The sequence below is a fragment of the Pristis pectinata genome, chromosome 16 (assembly GCF_009764475.1).
Source record: "Pristis pectinata isolate sPriPec2 chromosome 16, sPriPec2.1.pri, whole genome shotgun sequence".
In the NCBI taxonomy this organism is placed as follows: domain Eukaryota; kingdom Metazoa; phylum Chordata; class Chondrichthyes; order Rhinopristiformes; family Pristidae; genus Pristis; species Pristis pectinata.
This window is the reverse complement of record NC_067420.1, coordinates 3923675-3936549: the sequence shown is the minus strand read 5'-3', so window position 1 is coordinate 3936549 and position 12875 is coordinate 3923675.

Sequence of the window (12875 nt, the reverse complement as noted above, 5' to 3'; positions counted from 1 at the left end):
ATTAGACTTTGTGTGGTTATTCACCGAACCTAAGTTGGTTGACCAAGGTGAGGGTCAACACCTGTGTGTAGCAAGACCTAGACATCATTCAGGTGAGGGCTGAAAAATAGAAAGCAGCGTTCTCAAAATGGAAAGTAACATTCACAAAAGAGCAATGACTTTCTCCAAGAAGAGTGAGTCTAACCACCTACCCCTGACGGCCAATGTAATTACTGCTGCCTCGTCCCTGATCATCAACATCCTGGGGGCTGGTCAACCAGTCCAGAAGCTCACTGGACTAGCCACGTAAGGAGCATGGCTGCAAGAGCAGGTCAGCGGCTAGGTATTCTTGGGACACTCCAGATCCTTTCCATCATCCACAAAGCACAAGCCAGGAGCATGATACAGCGTCAACAATTCTCAGGAAGTTCAACACCATCCAGGACCAAGCAACCCACTTGGTGGCACCGCATCCACTGCCCTGAACATTCATTCCCTCCACCACCAGCACACAGTGGCTGCAGTGTGTACTTTCTCCCTAGGCTACTCCAAGTCCACCTCCCAAACCCCTGACCTCTCCCACAAGGGCAGCAGGTGCATGGGAACACCACTGCCTGCAGGTTCTTCTCCCACAGGACACAAGGAGAGAGCACGTTTTGTGCAGTGGATGGGAAACAGAGGGCTCTGTGGAAGGAGACAAAGGTAGAGGGACCCCTGGTCAGGACGTGAGTGGTGAAGGGTCTCTAAGCAGAGGGAGACACAAAGTCCTCTGGTGGTGGGGTAAGGGTGGCTGTGAGAAAGCCCCTCTGGAGGCAGAGGATAGAAGAATGCACCCTGTTTAGAGGGAGGAGAGAAAGCATTGACCTGTGGAGGGAGAGGCGCAACTTTCCTGTGAAGAGAAAGGGATGGAATGGGCCATCACAAAACCATTCATAAGGTGCAATCCTTTAGACACAGAGAGGTGGAAGGGGGATGTGAGGAGAGGGCACGGAGGGAGATGGGGCAGGCCGTCAACAGAGACAGGTGCTGAGAGGTAGAGGCTAGGAAAAAGGAAATGGGGGAGAGAGGGAGATTAGCCTTGTGGGGAGCGATTGATGAGCAGCTGGGGAACACTGGAGTGAGAGAGAACGGGAGACAAGGAAGGAGGAGAGGAAGAGCGAAAGGGTCCTGTCCCCGAAGATGGAGAGAGGGGGTAGGGTACCTGGCAGAGTGGCAAGCAGGTGGGAGGATGTGAAGGCCCTGTGGGGGGAGAGAGAGGCGGGGGTAGGGGCTCTGTGGGGAGAGAGAGGTGGGGGTAGGGGCTCTGTGGGGAGAGAGGCGGGGGTAGGGGCCCTGTGGGGGGAGAGAGGCGGGGGTAGGGGCTCTGTGGGGAGAGAGAGGTGGGGGTAGGGGCTCTGTGGGGAGAGAGAGGCGGGGGTAGGGGCTCTGTGGGGAGAGAGAGGTGGGGGTAGGGGCCCTGTGGGGGGAGAGAGGCGGGGGTAGGGGCTCTGTGGGGAGAGAGGCAGGGGTAGGGGCCCTGTGGGGAGAGAGAGGCAGGGGTAGGGGCTCTGTGGGGAGAGAGAGGTGGGGGTAGGGGCTCTGTGGGGAGGGAGTGGGAACCTGTGCCAAGGAAAATGGAAGAAGGAGAGGCTCCTGGAGGGAGAGGCATGGAGGGGAATAGCCCAATGTGAGAGAGAGTCCTGTGGAAAGGGCGAGGAAGGCACTGTGCATGGGGGGGGGGGGGGGAGGTCTAAGGAGGTGGGAGAAAAGGGAGGGGGAACCCAGTGAGATGGAAGTAACTAGAAGGATCTCTGCACAGAGAGACAGGGAGAGGGGCTGTGTGGACACAGTCTTGGAGAGTGTGCTCATGGGCTCAGGGGATTGGGAAGGACCCAATCTCTGAGATCAGGTGATTGGGTCTGGGAATTGGGTAAAGGATTGACTGGGAATCGTTTTTGAAGGGTGGTTGTGAACTGGGTGACTGGGTGATCAGCTCGGATGAGGGTGTGCGACGATTGATGCTTGGGATCTGAGGCTCACGAGCAGCTGTCTACAGACTGGAGAGAGAGTAGTTGTACGTAAGGATCATGTGATTATTATCTGGGGACCTGGTGGTTGAATCTTGCGACTGGGTGGTTATGTCTGGGAATCTATTGGTTGCGTCTAGTGATTAGGTGTTTGAGTCTGGGGATTGGGTGGTCAACTCTGAGGATCGGATGGTTGTGTCTGGGGGTTGGCGATTATCCCTGAGGATCAGGTAGTTGTGCTTGGAGAACAGGTGGTTTCCCTGGGGTTCAGGTGACTGTGTTTGGGGAGAAGGTGAGGACTGGTGACTCTAATTTCCCCAGTAGGACAGAGGGCAAGAGGAATTGATCGTATTTCTTGTAAACAGGAAATGAAACATTCGACCATAGACCACAATCTGGAGACTGCCCCACAGGAAGTCACCACTGACTGCTGAGGAATTGAAAGCTAAGATTAATAGTTTCGTATTCATCTGAAACGGGGGCTTCCTACCCGTGGCTTTGATTGGAACAGTCCTGGAGCGAGCTGCCTGTGATGGCATCAGGGGTAGAGACCGCAACCGTAAGGGCAACTGGATGGGGGAATGGGAGCAGGAAAGATGAAGCCATGAGAGAGACCAGAATGAGTGGGACTAAGGACATAATGTAAAAGCACGGAGAAAAGGAAAACAGGTAGCATATATGGTTCTTTGAGCCTGCTCCCCAATCATCAAAATCTCAACCGATCTTCTACCTCAACTCCATTTTCCTGAACTATCTTCATATTCCTTAACTCCCTTCCTATCCAGAAATGTTGCATCTGTACAAAACGTTGGTTAGACTGCACTTGGAGAATCATGTGCAGTTCTGACCACCAGAGTTCAGGAAGATGTGGTAGCGTTAGAAAGAGATTCACCAGGATGTTGCCTGTATTGCAGGGCTGTAGTTGTAAGGAGAGATTGGGTAGGCAGTGTTTGTTCTCACTGGAACGTAGGAGGCTGAGGGGTGACCTTAATGAGGTTTAGAAGATTATGAGGAGCACAGATAGGGTAGATAGTCAGAGTCTCTTTTCCAGGGCTGGGGAGTCTAGAACTAAGGGGCACAGGTCTAATGTGAGGTGGGAGATCAGAGGGGTAAGTTTTTCACACAGAGGGCAGTGGGTATGTGCAACGAGCTGCCAGAGCAGGTGCTAGAGGTAGATACAAGTACAATGTTTAAAAGGCATTTGGACAGGTAACAGGGATAAGAAAGGAGCAGAGGGATACGGGCTTAATGCAGGCAAATGGGATGAGAGTAGATAGGGGCATCACGGTTGGCATGGATAAGTTGGCCCGTTTCCGTGCTGTATCGCCCGATGACTCAGACCCCACTATCAATCTTTGACTTCAACAAACTCATTGACAGAGCTCCCACAGCCCTTCAGAATAGAGAACTTCAAAAATTCAAAAAATTCTCCTCATCTCAGTCCTTATTCTGAGAACGTAACCCCCGATCCTAGAATGCTCAACCAGGGGAAGCATCCACCCTCAATGAGATTGCCTCTCATTCTTCTAACTTCTAGAGAACATGGGTCTTGTTGACTAAATCTCTCAAATGGCAAACCTGTCATCCCTGGAGCCAGTGAATCTTAGCTGCACTCCCTCCATGGCGAGCACATCCTCTCTTAGTTCAGGAGTGGTGTTGCAACATGCAGCCTTGTGGTAACAGCTGAGTGAGGTGGCTGGTATGAAGGACGATCGCTTGAGTTGTTTAAAAATTAAACAAGGAAGACAGAAACGATTTCTTCAGCCTAAAAGATAGTTGAGACAAATTGTTACCAAGGTCTGGCTGCATCAGGTGATGAAGTAGTCTTGAGGGTTGAATGTTCTGCTCCTATTTCTGGAGAAGAATGAAGCATATCTCAGGACACAGCTGGAGGAGTTGCCTAAAAGCGGCAGAATAAAGAACGAAAACTTAACAGAGCATGATCTTCAGTGAATTTCTGTACCACCCTTCACACGGCAAGACATCCTGGGGCTGTTATCTGCCAAGGTTCTGCACAGAGCCCTTGGAGCTGTCATGAAGGTGCAGCCTTAAAGCAAGTGGGGTGTTGGAGAAGTCTGGTGAAAGATTTCCAAAGCTTAGGGCCTAAGTTGCTGAAGGCATGGCTGAAGAATGATTAGTTTACACAGTTTAAGGATGTGGTTTTGAGAAGGGGTTTGGGTAAGGGGAAAGGAGGGTAGCAGAGGAGGGGAAGCATCTAGAATTTCAGCTTCAGTGTGCAGTGGTGAGGGTCTGTGCTGCGAGTTAATACTGACACTTTTCAGCATTGTCCCACAGGAGAAGGGTTAGAAGGAGCAGTTCAATAGCATCTGGTGTCAGTGGCAGATCACAAACTGAGTTGGCTGCCCTCTGGTGCCCCAACACATCTGTTGGCACAAGGAAGGTGAAGAATGTGGAGAAATGTAAGATTAAGATTTCTTTATTAGTCACATGTACATTGAAACACACAGTGAAACGTATCTTATTTGCGTAGGGTGTTCTGGGGGCAGCCCGCAAGTGTCGCCATGCTTCTGGCGCCAACGCAGCATGCCCACAACTTCCTAACCCTTTGGAATGTGGGAGGACACCGGAGCACCCAGAGGAAATCCACCCAGACACACAGGGAGAACGTACAAACTCCTTACAGACAGCGGCCGGAATTGAACCCGGGTCGCTGGCGCTGTAATAGCGTTACGCTAACCACTACACTACCGTGCCATGATTGGATTAATAGATCTCGCGGGAAGTTTGCCCCAGTGGAGGGGCTGCTTCATTCAACAGGAGCATTGAGTATCTGAGGGTATTGTTGTAATTTATGGGTTTGTTAAGCCCAGCTGGGGGTGGAGTTGGGGGGTGGGTGGGGAGTGGCTAATACCAGGAGGAAGACACATGTTCCTCTTCCAACTTCTCCTCTTCATCTCTCCCAGCCTTCCAAACACCCACAGCAACATTCAGTTATGTAGAGGGAGTGACTCCCAATGACCTGTTGGTGACAGTTGCTCAAGTGCACAGTGTTGTTGCTGTGGTTGGAGACAGGTGACCTTTCTGTATTGAAAAGCAGCTTCAGGAGCAGGGTGCCCACTGGAGTTATCTACATCAGGTGGAGTTTTGCTACATCTTGTGCAGTGTCTTGTATCAAGTATGGTTCTCTGAACCCAGTGGAATACCCTGTACCACATAGTTTCCCCTTTACTCTGTGTGATTTCCTTTATCTATCAGGGTGAGTGAGAGTCTGGGTTTAGTTGTACCCAGTGGCCTGTGTCCAGTGAAGTGCTGTGTATCCAGTGGGCTACCTGTATTTGCCTGTTTATGTTTTACCCAGTGGGTTGTTAATGAAATGCCGATATCTATTGGGCTTTCCTGTTCCCAGTGGAGTCCCATACCAGGAGGCTCTTCCTATATCCAGTGGAGTGTCCTGCACCCAGTGGATTGCTCTACAGCCAGTGAGTTTCCCTGCATCCAGTGGTCACTCTGTACATAGTAGTGCGCTTTGCATCCAGTGCATTGACCAGCACCCAATAGCTTCGCCTGTAGCCAATCCACCCCTCACACCTTTGTAGTTTCCTTTTTATAGACAGAAACTAACCACTGTTGCCAGGGCGTTGGCCTGTATTGATTGTCTTGCACTCCTCTGTTGCCAGGGCATTGGCCTCCATTGATTGACTGGCACCCCTCTGTTGCCAGGGTGTTGGCCTCGGTTCTGATGAAGGGTCTTTTGACCTGAATGTTAACTCTGTTTCTCTTCCCATAAACACAGCCTGACCTGCTGAGTATTTCCAGTATTTTCTGTTTTTATTTTAGTTTTCCAGTCTTTGCAGTTTTTATTTATTTTCACTTACTTGTTGGCCTCAGTTGATTGGACTTGTGCTCCACTGAGCTCCTTGTACATAGTTCCCTGAAAGTGGCAACCCGGGAAGACAAGCTGGTGAAGAAGGCGTATGACACGTTTGCCTTCAATGGATGGGGCATTGAGTACAAGAGTTGGGACGTCATGTTCCAGCTGTACAAGATGTTGGTGAGATCACTCTTGGAATATTGTATGCTGTTCTGGTCGTCAGGTCATATGAAGGATGGGATTAAGCTAGAGAGGGCGCAGAAAAGATCCACAAGGACGTTGCCAGGACTGGAGGGCTTGAGTTATAAGGAGAGCCTGGATAGGTTGGGACTGTTTTCCCTGGAGCAATGGAGGCTGAGGATTGACCTTATAGAGGTCTATAAGCTCATGAGGGCCATACATAAGGTCACGGTCTTTTTCCCAGGGTAGGGGAGCCTAAAACTAGAGCACGTAGGTTTAAGGTGAAAAGGTAAGGATTGAAAGGGGCCCTGAGAGGTTAGATGTTCACACAGAGGGTGGTGGGTATCTGAAATGAACTGCCAGAGGAAGTGGTAAAAGACATTTGGACAGGTTCATGGATAGGAAAGGTTTAAAGGGATATGGGCCAAATGCAGGCAAATAGGACTAGATCAGGAAGGCACCTAGGTCAGCATGGATCAGTTGGGCTGAAGGGTCTCTTTTGGTGCTGTGTAACTCTATGACTCTAAAGTGAGACAATACAATTGAGGAAGTGTAACAAGACCAGTGAATATACAACAGATGGGAGGAAACAGGGTGATGTGGAGGAGCAAAGCAACATGGTGGTGAAGGTAGCAAAACAGATCAATAAGACCATGTCTGATTTGTTTCTCTGTATCAATAAGCCAATGATTTGATTTTTAAAACATTTTATTTACAGCATGGTAACAGGCCCTTCTGGCCCAACGAGTCCGCACCGCCCATTTTAAATCCCCATATTAACCTACCTGTACGTCTTTGGAAGGTGGGAGGAAACTGGAGCATCCGGAGGAAACCCACGCAGACACGGGAGAACGTACAAACTCATTACAGACAGCGGCGGGAATCGAACACCGATCGCTGGCGCTGTAATAGCGTTGCGCTAACGCCTTCGCTACCATGCATGCCATGTGCGTGTTATTAAGCTCTTGATTGGTGGAAAGATATATGGTAATTTCTGTGGAGAGAAACAAGATTACAGTCTACTTGTCACCACTGGCCAGTAACCTCACTGCCAAAGATTTTGTCCAGAATAATATCAGTATGAAGACAAAGTTCTTTCTCCCATTTTCCATCATACAGCATGGGATGTGTAGTGTGCTAATCAGGAAAGATTATGGACAGCCAGTGCAGCCCATGAGTGTTGAGGGTCATGAGATGCTGTCGCAATCAGTAACCTCATGGCCGAGAATACATATAAGCAGCCCATCAGCGGTGAGGAATTGGTTGACTAACTTGGTTCATTGCGATGCCATGACAAGATCAGATGCTCTCACTAACACCCATGATCCCAACCAGGACAACAATCACTTTTCCTTTACTGGAAGTGATGCCCAGATTCAGAGAATAAATTAAAAAAAGATCTTTGCCAACTTGGCGCAGTAAAACTACTAGCCTCCAGGACAGAAACATGAGCACATGATTCTGGCTAATACTTGAGACTTGGGAGATTGAATGGCCTCCTTTGATCAATAAGCCCTCTCACGTCACCTAGTCCTGACTTAAGCAATATCCTAGGCAGATGCTGCTTTGCAATCTTCCTCCAGGCATTTCCCTCCCAGGGCAGTGAGGGACTTCATTAACCCAGTAGGGAATATGTGATTGGTTTTATAAACATACAAAGCTCTCTTTAATTATTCACCTGGACATCCTGTTAAGAATATAGCAGCTTCATAAATATCCTTTCAAATTTAAATATTTGTTTTCCAATGTGGAAATCCAGGACACAAGGAAAAGAGCACGGCAATAAAATTAGACTGGCAGAGACATCAGGCAGTAGCTCCTGGCTGGTGGAAAGCTGGAACTCGCTCTGTAAAAAGCTGTTAAAAGTGGGCATTCATTCAAAACGTCAAAGCAGGCATTGATTTTTCTTGGTTGAGAGTATCAAGGTGTATGGAACCCCCAGGGCAGGCAGGTGGAGTTGAGATCCAGAGGAGCCATGCTCTGCCATGTGTGGCAGACCAGAGAGGTTGGACGGGTGGAGTCATCCCACTTTCTTCTGCTTCCCACTTACAGATTTGCAAATTTATTTCAAAACATGTAAACACTTATTCTCAATGCCAGACTTTAAAAACTAGAAGGGTTCCAAACAACTTTTGTTCAACCCTCCTACCATTCCCCAGTTTGTCATTTCCTCTGATTTATCTGCCCTCCCCTCTGCAAATGCATCTGATGGAGACCGGTCTGCCTCACGTTGTTCCCAGCCCAAAGGCTCTTCGCCACAACCTACACTATAAAAGAAACATATCATTGTGCAACTATACATATGATACACAGTGGCCCTCTGGGAACAGAGATATACCACACCCAGTAACAGGACAGGTCAATGAGGTGGCTGAAAAACTTGAGGACTGCGTCTAGTTCTGGTCACCACATTACACTACTGCTGCAGATCCAATTTGGCAGCTACATGCTTCTACCAGTGCTGGTACCACCGAGCCAAGCCCCAGTACCAAGTTACAGCTTCTTATTGATTAATTATGACACAAGAGTTCATTCGGCCCATTAGATCCCTGCCAGCTTCCATCATTCCTACTCCCCGCTCCCTACTCTCTTGTAACCCTGCAACTTATTCTCTCTCACATACCCACCAACTGATTCTGTTATCACTCGCCTACAATCGGGGTAACTGACAGTAGCGAATTGTATTGAGAAGGGACTGAATGGTCTCTTATGTTGCCAGCACTGGAAAGATTGGGTGTTTTCTTTGGGACAAAGGTGGGTGAGGTGAGACTTAACTGAAGTGTATGAAATTTCTGAAGGAAGAATCTCTTCCCCTCAAAATGACCCGTGGGAACATCAAGGGGGAAATGAAGAAAATGTCTTTACTCAGATGGCATTAGGGATCTGGAACCCACTGCTTGTAGCCCTCATAACATAGAAACATAGAAAACCTACAGCACAGTTCAGGCCCTTCAGCCCACAAAGTTGTGCCAAACATGTCCCTACCTTAGAAATTACTAGGCTTACCCATAGCCCTCTATTTTTCTCAGCTCCATGTACCTATCCAACAGTCTCTTAAAAGACCCTATCGTATCCGCCTCCACCAGCATCTCCGGCAGCCCATTCCACGCACTCACCGCTCTCTGAGTAAAAAACTTACCCCTGACATCTCCTCTATATCTACTGCCCAGCACCTTAAACCTGTGTCCTCTTGTGGCAACCATTTCAGCCCTGGGGAAAAGCCTCTGACTATCCACAAGATCAATGCTTCTCATCATCTTATACACCTCTATCAGGTCCCCCCTCATTCTCCGTCGCTCCAAGGAGAAAAGGCCGAGTTCCCTCAACCTGCTTTCATAAGGCATACTCCCCAATCCTGGCAACATCCTTGTAAATCGCCTCTGCACCCTTTCTATGGCTTCCACATCCTTCCTGTAGTGAGGTGACCAGAACTGAGCACAGTACTCCAAGTGGGGTCTGACCAGGGTCCTATATAGCTGCAACATTACCTCTCGGCTCCTAAATTCAATTCCACGATTGATGAAGGACAATACACAATATGCCTTCTTAACCACAGAGTCATTTAAACATCTCCTGTGGTTGCTTGAGAAAGTATTCTTCATCTCAGGAGATAGATTAGCAACAAATCTCCATTACAAGCCCACTGACAGCTACAGCTATCTTGACTACACCTACTCCCACCCTGCTTTCTTTATGGACCCCATTCCATTTTCCTGGTTCCTCTGTCTCAATCACCTCCGGTCTGATGATGGGACTTTCTACACAGGTGCCTCTGAGATATCTGGTGGTGTGATTGGGAATAGATGAGACATTTGGTGATACACTTGGTGGGCGGAGTGTGGAAGTGACGGGGAAGTGACATTGTATGCCTAAAGAAGAAGAGATGGAAGCAGGGTTATCTCACTTTAAAAAACTTTAAAACTTTATTTATACAGCACGGTAACAGGCCCTTCTGGCCCAATGAGTCCGCACCACCCATTTTAAACCCATGTTAAACTACCCGTACGTCTTTAGAGAGAACTTCTCGGAAAATGTATCAGAAAACCCCCAGCCCACAACCATCGCCCTCCACTGAAGGTATTGGGAAAGGAGGTAAGAGCAGCTGACTGCTGGAGGGCAGGTTAACCCACATCACAAGGATGAGAAAGGTTGAGTGGGGGAGACACGGGGTGCTGAGTGGGCAAGCACGCTGGATGGGCACTAAGTAGCAATGGTGAGACATTTGGTGCTGACAGTGAGACACTGGATACTTTCCCCTTTCAAAAAGGGAAGGTTACCTCCCTCAACAGTTTAAAAATGGCAGGCAGAAGAATCTTTCTCCACTGGATTGTGTGGGATAGGAGAGAGAGTGACCTCACCCCTCAACCTGGATAATGTGGGAATGGAGGACGTCACCGAACCACGCAGCAGTGAAGCAATAAGGGGTTGGTGTGGGGGAGAGGGAATGGGAAAGTAATCATAGCTCCTTGAAGAGGCAATTTAGGACTAAACTGGAATCACGGATGGACGCTCGACAGCTGTGTCAGGGCTTGCACAATATTACTTCCCACAAGGCGAGATCCGGTAGCATAAGTGGCAATGATCCATCCCTCCTGGATGAGTTCAATGCCTTTCATGCACACTTTGATACGGAGAAGTTTGACACACTCACATGAGCCCCTACATCGCCGGATGACTCTGTAATTTCACTCTCTGAGGCCAGTGTCCGGGCGTCATTCAAGGGGGTGAACCTACGAAAGGCGTCTGGTTCAGACAGCATACCTGGCCGAGTACTAAAGATCTGTGTGGATAAACTGACTGGAGTATTTACGGACATATTCAACCTCTCACTTCTATGGTCTGAGGTTCCCACCTACTTCAAAAAGGCATCTATTGTACCAGTGCCCAAGAAGAGCTCATGACTGTTTCGGCACAGCTCAAACACCAGTGATTCGCTGACGACACCAGTGTTGCTGGCAGAATCTCAGATGGCGACGAGGAGGCATACAGGAGTAAGATAGATCAGCTGGTTGAGTGATGCCACAAAAACAACCTCGCACTCAACGTCAGCAAGACCATGGAATTGATTACGGACTTCAGGAAGGGGAAGTCCAGAGAACACACACCAGTCCTCATTGAGGGATCAGCAGTGGAAAAAGTGAGCAGCTTCAAGTTCCTGGGCATCAACATCTCAGAGGATCTATCCTGTGCCCAACACTCTGATGCAATCACAAAAAAGGCACACCAGCAGCTCTACTTTGTTAGGAGTTTGAGGAGATTTGGTACGTCACCAAAGACTCTTGCAAATTTCTACAGATGTATGGTGGAGAGCATTCTGACTGGTTGCATCACTGCCTGGTATGGAGGCTCCAATGTGCAGGATTAAAAAAGGCTGCAGAGGGTTGTAGACTCAGCCAACTCCATCATGGGCACAACCCTCCCCGCCATCAAGGACATCATCAAGAGGCGGTGCCTCAAGAAGGCAGCATCCATCACTAAGGACCCTCACCATCCGGGACATGCCCTCTTCATGTTACTACCATCAGGGAGGAGGTACAGGAGCCTGAAGACCCACACGCAATGTTTCAGAAACAGCTTCTTCCCCTCCGCCATCAGATTCTTGAATGGTCCAGGAACCCATGAACACTACCTCGTTATTCCTCTTTTGCACTATTTATTGATTTTTGCAACTTATAGTAATTTTTATATCTTTATGTCTTGCACTGTACTGCTGCTGCAAAACAACAAATTTCACGACATATGTCAGTGATAATAAACCTGATTCTGAAGATTGTGGTGACCTCCCTCAATGACTACCGTCTGGTGGCACTTACATCAACCATAATGAAGTGCCTTGAGAGGTTGGTTATGGAATCAACTCCTCCCTCAGAGATGACCTGGATCCGCTCCAATCTGCCTACTGCCACAACAGGTCAAAAGCAGGTGCGATTTCTCTGGCTCTTCACTCTGCTCTGGACCACCTGGACAACAGGAACTCATATGTCAGGCTGCCGTTCATTGACTACAGCTCAATGTTCAGCACAATCATCCCATCCAAAGTCATTATCAAGCTTCAAGACCTGGGCTTCTCTACCTCCCTATGCAATTGGATACTCAATTTCCTCATCGGCAGACCTCAGTCGGTGAGGATTGGTAACAACATCTCCTTGCTGATCAACGCAGGTGAACTTCAAGGCTGTGTGCTTGGCTCCCTGCTCTACTCTCTATACACACACGACTGTGTGGCTAAGCACAGCTCCAATGCCATCTTCAAATTTGCTGATGACATCACTGTTGTTGGATGAATCACACATGGCGATGAGTCAGCTTACAGGAGCGACACCTGGTCGAGTGGTGCCACAGAAACAACCTCTCGTAGTAAAACTAAAGAGCTGATTGTTGACTTCAGGAAGGGGAAGGAGGGCGAACATGCGCCAGTCTACAATGGGGATCGGCAGTCGAGAGAATCAGGAGCTTTAAATTTCTGGGTGTTAACATATCGGATGACCTGTCCTGGGTCCAGCACATAGATGCAATCATAAGGAAAACGCATCAGCATTTTTACTTTCTTAGGAGATTAAGGAGGTTCAGCTTGTCACCGAACAGTCTAACTAACTTTTATAGATGTACTGTTGAAAGTATCCTGACTGGGTGTATCACGATCTGGGTACGGCAATTCAAATGCACAGGAATATAACAAGCTGCAGAGAGTAGCGGACTTTGCCCCATACAGGAGGTGCTGCCTCAAGAAGGCAACATCCATCATCATCCGGGCCATGCCATCTTCTCACAGCTACCATCGGGCAGGAGGTACAGAAGCCTGAAGTCCCACACCACCAGGTTCAAGAACAGCTACTTCCCTTCAACCATTCAGTTCTTGAACCAACCAGCAAAACCCT